Source organism: Heterodontus francisci, chromosome 5, assembly GCF_036365525.1.
Source record: "Heterodontus francisci isolate sHetFra1 chromosome 5, sHetFra1.hap1, whole genome shotgun sequence".
In the NCBI taxonomy this organism is placed as follows: Eukaryota; Metazoa; Chordata; class Chondrichthyes; order Heterodontiformes; family Heterodontidae; genus Heterodontus; species Heterodontus francisci.
The window spans coordinates 21,586,839-21,595,726 of NC_090375.1; positions in this window are offsets into that span (position 1 = coordinate 21,586,839).

Genomic DNA, 8,888 nt, shown 5'->3' on the forward strand with positions numbered 1-8,888 from the left:
CACCTTAACAGGACCAGAACTAACATCCTCTCAGGGGGATTTACGAGTGCTGTTCGGGAGGGTTTAAACTAACATGTCAGGAGATGGGAACCTGAGGCGTAGCTCAAATTGGAAGGAAGTAAAGCTGGTAACAGGAGGTAGAAAAGTAGCAAGTGACATTAGAAGGCAGGTGAAACAAAGGCGAGCATCAACTAGGCTTAGAATGCAGAATATCAAGAAGACAAGGTTAAGGGCACTGGACCTGAATGCATGCAGCATTCTCAACAAGGTAGATGATTTACCGTCCCAAATAGAGGTAAATGGATATGATCTAATTGCCATCATGGAAACATGGTTACAGGGTGACAAAGAGTGGGATATTTGACATTTAGGAAGGACAGGCAAAAAGGAAAAGGAGATGGTGTTGCGCTGATAATAAGGGATAGGATCAGTACATCAGTAAGGGAGGATCTCAGGTCGGAAGAACAAAATGTGGAATCTGGGTGGAGCTAAGAAACAGCAAGGGGCAGCAAACATTGGTAGGAGTTGCTTATAGGCCACCAAACAGTAGTGGTAGTGTGGGCATGGCATTAATCAGAAGATTAGAGAAGCATGTAGCATGGGTAATACAATTATCATGGGTGACTTCCATCTGCATATAGACTGGGTAAACCTGGTGGGTGCTAATGCTATGGAGGACAAGTTTCTGGAGTGTGTTAGGGACGGTTTTCTAGAGCAGTGTGTTGAGCAACCGACTCGAGAACAGACTATTTTAGATCTAATTTTATGTAATGAGAAAGTGCTAATTAATAACCTTGTTGGAAAAGAACCTTTAGAATGAATGACCATAATATGATAGAATTTTACATTATGTTTGAAAGTGAGGTAGTTCTATCTGAAGCCAGGGTGTTAAATTTGAACAAAGGAAATTATGAAGTTATGAGGGGCAAATTGGCTGAGGTGGATTGGGAAAATACATTAAAAGGTATGACAGTACACAGGCAACTGATAGTCTTTAAAGAAATTTTTACATAGTTTACAGCAACTATACATTCCTTCAAGGCACAAAAACACCAAAAGTAAAGGCAGTCAACCGTGGATAACAAAGGAAGTTAAAGATTGTATATGATTAAAAGAAAAGGCCTATAAAGTTACCAGAAGTAGTAGTAAACCTGAGGATTGGGAGGATTTTAGAATACAGCAAAGGAGGATCAAGAAACTGATAAAGAAAGGGAGAATAGAATATGAATGTAAGTTAGCAAAAAATATAAAAACGGACTGTAAAAGCTTCTACAGGTACATAAAAAGGAAATGTTTGGCTATGACAAATGTGGGTCCATTACAGGCAGAGTCAGGAGAATTTATAGTGGGGAATAGAGAAATGGCAGAGAAGCTAAATGATTACTTTGTGTCTGTCTTCACTGAGGAAGATACAAGAAATCTCCCAGAATTAGAGATCCAAGGGATGAGGGGGAATGAGGAATTGAAGGAAATTAGTATTAGTAAGAAGGTTGTATTGGAGAAATTAATGGGGCTGAAGGTTGATAAGTCCCCAGGACCTGATATTCTACGTCCCAGAGTGTTGAAAGAGGTAGCTATGGAGACAATGGATGCATTGGTGATCATCTTCGGAAATTCTAAAGATTCTGGAGCAGTTCCTGCAGATGGGAAGATAGTAAATGTCACCCCACTATTTATGAAAGGAGGGAGAGAGAAAATAGGGATTTACAGACCTGTTAGCCTTACATCAGTCATTGGGAAAATGTTAGAATCTATTCTAAAGGATGTGTTAAACGGACACTTGGATAATAATGATCTGTTTAGGCATAGTCAACAAGGATTTATGAATGAGAAATCAAGTTTGACGAACCTGTTGGAGTTTATTGAGGATGTTACTAACAGAATTGATAAAGGGGAGTCTGTGGACGTGGTCTACTTGGATTGTCAGAAGGCTTTTGATAAAGTCCCCCACAGAAGGTTGGTTACCGGTTAGGAGGTGGCATAGTGGTATTATTACTGGACTAGTAACCCCGAGACCCAGGGTATTGATCTGGAGTCATGGGTTTGAATATCACCACAGCAGAAGGTGGAATTTGAATTTAATTAATCTGGAATTAAAAGCTAGTCTAATGATGGCCATGAAACCATTGTCGAATGTTGTAAAAACCCATCTGGTTCACTAATGCCCGTAAGGGAAGGAAATCTGCTGTCCTTACCTGATCTGGCCTACATGTGACTCCAGACCCACAGCAATGTGGTTAACTCTAACATGCCCTCTGAAATGGCTTAGCAAGCCACTTAGTTGTACCTAACTGCTAAAATGGTATGAAACCGGACGGACTACCCGGCACCGGAAACGGCAACAGCAAACCCAGCCCTGTCGACTCTGAAAAGTCTTCCTTACTAACATCTGGGGGCTTGTGCCAAAGTTGGGAGAGCTGTGCCACAGACTAGTCAAGCAGCAGCCTGACATAGTCATACTCACGGAATCATACCTTATGTGGGGGATAGGATCAGTAAGTTCGCTGATGACACAAAGATTGGCCGAGTGGTTAACAGTGAGGTGGAGTGTCTTAGGTTACAGGAAGATATAGACGGGATGGTCAAATGGGCAGAAAAGTGGCAGATGGAATTTAACACTGAAAAGTGTGAGGTGATACACTTTGGAAGGAGTAATGTGACACGGAAGTATTCAATGAATGGCCTGACACTGGGAAGTTCTGAGGAACAAAGAGACCTTGGCATGTATGTCCATAGATCTCTGAAGGCAGAAGGGCAGGTTAATAGGGTGGTGAAAAAGGCATATGGGACACTTGCCTTTATCAATCGGGGCATAGATTACAAAGCAGAGAGGTCATGTTGGAGTTGTACAGAACTTTGGTAAGGCCACAGCTGGAGTACTGTGTGCAATTCTGGTCACCACATTATAGGAAGGATGTGATTGCATTGGAGGGGGTGCAGAGGCGATTCACCAGGATGTTGCCTAGGATGGAACATTTAAGCGATGAAGAGAGGTTGGATAGGCTTGGGTTGTTTTCACTGGAGCAGAGAAGACTGAGGGTGACCTGATCGAGGTGTACAAGATTATGAGGGACATGGACAGGGTGGAAAGGGAGAAGCTGTTCCCATCAGTTGAAGGGTCAGTTACGAGGGGTCACAAGATTAAGGTGAGGGGCGGGAGGTTTAAGGGGGAATTGAGGAAGAACTTTTTTACCCAGAGGGTGGTGACGGTCTGGAATGCCCTGCCTGGGAGGGTGGTAGAGGCAGGTTGCCTCACATCTTTTAAAAAGTACCTGGATGAGCACTTGGCACGTCATAACATTGAAGGCTATGGGCCAAGTGCTGGCAAATGGGATTAGGTAGACAGGTCAGGTGTTTTTAACGCATCGTTGCAGACTCGATGGGCCAAAGGGCCTCCTATGCACTGTATTATTCTGTGATTCTGTGAATCTGTGATACAGCCAATGTCCCAGAAGAAGGGTCACTGACCCGAAACGTTAACTCTGCTTCTCTTTCCACAGATGCTGCCAGACCTGCTGAGTGAATCCAGCATTTCTTGTTTTTGTTTTACTGCAATCACTATCCCTGGGTATGTCCTGTCCCACCGGCAGGACAGAGCCAGCAGAGGTGGCAGGACAGTGGTCTACAGTAGGGAGGGAGTTGCCGTGGGAGTCCTCAACATCGACTCCAGACACCATGAAGTCTCATGGCATCAGGTCAAATATGGGCAAGGTAACCTCCTACTGATTACCACCTACCGCCCTCCCTCAGCTTATGAGTCAGTACTCCTCCATGTTGAACACCACTTGGAGGAAGCACTGAGGGTGGCAAGGGCACAAAATGTACTCTGGGTGGGGTCTTCAATGTCAATCACCAAAAGTGGCTCGGTAGCACCACTACTGATTAAGCTGGTCGAGTACTAAAGGACATGGCTGCTAGACTGGGTATGCGGCAGGTGGTGGGGGAACCAACACGAGGGAAAAACATACTTGACCTTGTCCTCATCAATCTGCCTGTCGCAGATGCTTCTGTCCATGACTGTATTGCTAGGAGTGACCATCGCACAGTCGTTGTGGAGACGAAGTCTCTCCTTCACATTGAGGATACCGTCTATTGTGTTGTGTGGCACTATCACCGTGCTAAATGGGATAGATTTCGAACAGATCTAGCAATGCAAAACTGGGCATCCATGAGGCGCTGTGGGCCATCAGCAGCAGCAGAATTGTACTCAACCACAATCTGTAACTTCATGGCCCGGCATATCCCCCACTCTACCATTACCATCAAGCCAGGAGACCAACCCTGGTTCAATGAAGAGTGCAGGAGGGCATGCCAGGAGCAGCACCAGGTAAACCTCAAAATGAGGTGTCAACCTGGTGAAGCTACAACACAGGACTACTTGCATGCCAAACTGCATAAGCAGCATGCAATAGACAGAGTTAAGCGATCCCATAACCAACAGATCAGATCTAAGCTCTGCAGTCCTGCCACATCCAGCCGTGAATGGTGGTGGACAATTAAACAACTAACTGGAGGAGGTGGCTCCACAAATATCCCCATCCTCAATGATGGGGGAGTCCAGCACATCAGTGTGAAAGATAAGGCTTAAGCATTTGCAACAATCTTCAGCCAGAAGTGCCGAGTTGATGATCCATCTCAGCCTCCTCCTGAAGTCCCCAGCATCACAGTTGCCAGACTTCAGCCAATTCGATTCACTCCACGTGATATCAAGAAACGACTGAAGGCACTGGATACTGCAAAGGCTATCGGTCCTGACAATATTCTGGCAATAGTACTGAAGACCTGTGCTCCAGAACTTGCCGCACCCTTAGCCAAGCTGTTTCAGTACAGCTGCAACACTGGCATCTACCCGGCAATGTGGAAAATTGCCCAGGTATGTCCTGTACAGAAAAAGCAGGACAAGTCCAACCCAGCAAATTACCACTCCATCAGTCTACTCTCACTCATCCGAAAAGTGATGGAAGGTGTCATCAACAGTGCCATCAAGTAGCACTTGCTTAGCAATAACCTGCTCAGTGACGCTCAGTTTGGGTTCTGCCAGGACCACTCAGCTCCTGACCTCATTACAGCCTTGGTTCAAACATGGACAAAAGAGCTGAACTCAAGAGGTGAGAGTGACTGCCCTTGACATCAAGGCAGCATTTGACCGAGTATGGCATCAAGGAGCCCTAGCAAAACTGAAGTCAATGGGAATCAGGGGGAAAACTTTCTGCTGGTTGGAGTCATATCTAGCGCAAAGGAAGATAGCTGTGGTTGTTGAAGGTCAATTATCTGAGCTCCAGGACATCACTGCAGGAGTACCTCAGGGTAGTGTCCGAGGCCCAACCATCTTCAGCTGCTTCGTCAATGACCTTCCTTCAATCATAAGGTCAGAAGTGGGGATGTTCGCTGATGATTGCACAATGTTCAGCACCATTCACGACTCCTCAAATACAGAAGCAGTCTGTGTAAAAATGCAGCAAGATCTGTCCAGACTTGGGCTGATAAGTGACAAGTAACATTCGTGCCACACAAGTGCCGGACAATGACCATTCCCAACAAGACAGAATCTAACCCTCTCCCCTTGACATTCAATGGCATTACCATCGCTGAATCCCCCACTATCAACATCCTAGGGGCTACCATTGACCAGAAACTGAACTGGAGTAGCCATATAAATACTGTGGCTACAAGAACTGGTCAGAGGCTAGGAATCCTGCGGCGAGTAATTCACCTCCTGACTCCCCAAAGCCTGTCCATATCTACAAGGCACAAGTCAGGAGTGTGATGGAATACTCTCCACTTGCCTGGATGGGTGCAGCTCCAACAACACTCAAGAAGCTCGACATCATCCAGAACAAAGCAGCCCGCTTGATTGGCAAACCATCCACAAACATTCTCTCCCTCCACCACTGATGCACAGTGGCAGCAGTGTGTACCATCTACAAGATGCACTGCGGCAACGCACCAAGGCTCCTTTGACAGCACCTTCCACACCCGCGACCTCTACCACCTCAAAGGACAAGAGCAGCAGATTCATGGGAACATCACCCCTGCAAGTTCCCCTCCAAGTCACACAACATCTTGACTTGGAACTATATCACCGTTCCTTCACTGTCGCTGGATCAAAATCCTGGAACTCCTTTCCTAACAGCACTGTGGGTGTACCTACCTCACATGGACTGCAGCGGTTCAAGAAGGCAGCTCACCACCACCTTCTCAAGAGCAATTAGGGATGGGCAATAAATGCTGGCATAGCCAGTGATGCCCACATCCCATGAATGAATAAAAAAAATTAAAGCAAATGAGATAGGAGGTAATATACTGGCATGAATTAAGGATTGGTTAACAGGCAGAAAACAGAAAGTAGGAATCAACGTTTCATTCTCGCGTTGGCAAGCTGTGACGAGTGGGGTACCGCAGAGATCAGTACTTGAGCTCCAGCTGTTCACAATATATATCAATGATTTGGATGTAGGGACCAAATGTAACATTTCCAAGTTCATGGATGACAGAAAACTAGGTGGGAATGTATGTTGTGAGGAAGATGCAAAGCGGCTTTAAGGGGATTTGGACAGACTTAATGTGTGGTCAAGAACATGGCAGATGGAATATAAGGCGGAAAAATGTGAGGTTATTCACTTTGGTAGGAGGAATAAATGTGCAGAGTATTTCTTAAATGGTAAGGATTAGAAAGTGTAGATGTACAAAGGGACCTGGGTGTCCTTGTCAATAACTCACTGAAAGCTAACATGCAGGTGCAGCAAGCAAATAGGAAGGCTGATGGTATGTTAGCCTTCATCGGAAGAGGATTTGAATACAGGAGTAGTGAAGTCTTCCTTCAATCGTATAGAACCTTGGTTAGACTGCACTTGGAGTACTGTATGCAATTTTGGTCCCTTTACCTTAGGAAGGATATTATTGCCATAAAGGGAGTGCAACAAGGGTTCACCAGACTTGTTCCCGGGTTGGCGGGACTATCATATGAAGAGAGATTGGGGAAACTGGGCCTGTATTCTCTAGAGTTTCAAAGAATGAGAGGTGATCTCATTGAAACCTACAAAATACTTAAAGGGATAGACAGGGTAGATGCAGGTAAGATGTTTCCGCTGGTTGGGGAGTCTAGAACCAGGGGACACAATTTCAAAATAAGGGGGAAGCACTTAGGACAGAGATGAGGAGAAATTTCTTCACTCAGAGGGTTGTGAATCTTTGGAATTCTCTACCCCAGAGAGGTGTGGAAGCTCAGTCATTGAGTATGTTTAAAGCAGAGATTGACAGATTTCTGAACAGAAATGACATAAGGGGATATGAGGATTATGTGGGAAAAAGGCATTGAAGTGAAAGATCAGCCATGATTATATTGAATGACGGGGCAGGCTCGAAGGGCTGAATGGCCTACTCCTGCTCCTATGTTCTAATTTTGATGGACAGAAAATGGTGAGAGGTGCATCAAGAATGCATAAGTATGTTCCAGCCTGGTGAAGTTTCACACCAGAAGTACACATTTAGAATAATCAACATTTAGGGCAAATTTTATTCCACTAGTAATCCACGGAAGAAGGAATTGAACACGTTCAGGTCTTCAGAAGAAGGAATTTTCCTCTACACAAGATCAGGTGGCAGGTTGTTCAACCTTGCCCGTCTAAAAACAAAGACCAAAGTATGGAAAGTCCTCATCAGGGAACTCCTGTTTGCTGACGATGCTGCTTTAACATCTCACACTGAAGAGTGTCTGCAGAGTCTCATCAACAGGTTTGCGGCTGCCTGCAATGAATTTGGCCTAACCATCAGCCTCAAGAAAACGAATATCATGGGGCAGGACATCAGAAATGCCCCATCCATCAATATCGGCGACCACACTCTGGAAGTGGTTCAAGAGTTCACCTACCTCGGCTCAACTATCACCAGTAACCTGTCTCTCGATGCAGAATTAAACAGGCGCATAGGAAAGGCTTCCTCTGCTATGTCCAGACTGGCCAAGAGAGTGTGGGAAAATGGCGCACTGACACAGAACACAAAAGTCCAAGTGTATCAAGCCTGTCTCCTCAGTACCTTGCTCTGCAGCAGCGTGGCCTGGACAACGTACGTCAGCCAAGAGCGACGTCTCAATTCATTCCATCTTCGCTGCCTCCGGAGAATCCTTGGCATCAGGTGGCAGGACCGTATCTCCAACACAGAAGTCCTCGAGGCGGCCAACATCCCCAGCATATACACCCTACTAAGCCAGCGGCGCCTGAGATGGCTTGGCCATGTGAGCCGCATGGAAGATGGCAGGATCCCCAAGGACACATTGCACAGCGAGCTCGTCACTGGTACCAGACCCACCGGCCGTCCATGTCTCCGCTTTAAAGACGTCTGCAAACGCGACATGAAGTCCTGTGACATTGATCACAAGTCGTGGGAGTCAGTTGCGAGCGATTGCCAGAGCTGGTGGGCAACCATAAAGGCGGAGCTAAAGCGTGGCGAGTCGAAGAGACTTAGCAGTTGGCAGGAAAAAAGACAGAAGCGCAAGGGAAGAGCCAACTGTGTAACAGCCCCGACAACCAATTTTATCTGCAGCACCTGTGGAAGAGTCTGTCACTCTAGAATTAGCCTTTCTAGTCACTCCAGGCGCTGCTTCACAAACCACTGACCACCTCCAGGCGCTTATCCATTGACAAGGAGGCCAAAGAAAGAAAGTAATCCACAGTACTGGTCTATGAATCCAGATAATCTGAGTTCAATTCCTGTCTTGGCTGTTTGAGAATTTGAATCCAGTTTTAAAAAATTTCAAATTAAATAAAAGAAGCTGGTGTCAGTAAAAGTCACCATGAAACTGTCATATTGTTGTTAAAAAAGAACAACTGGTTCACTAATGTCCCTTAGGGAAGGAAACCTGACGTCCTTACCCAGTCTGGCTCATATGT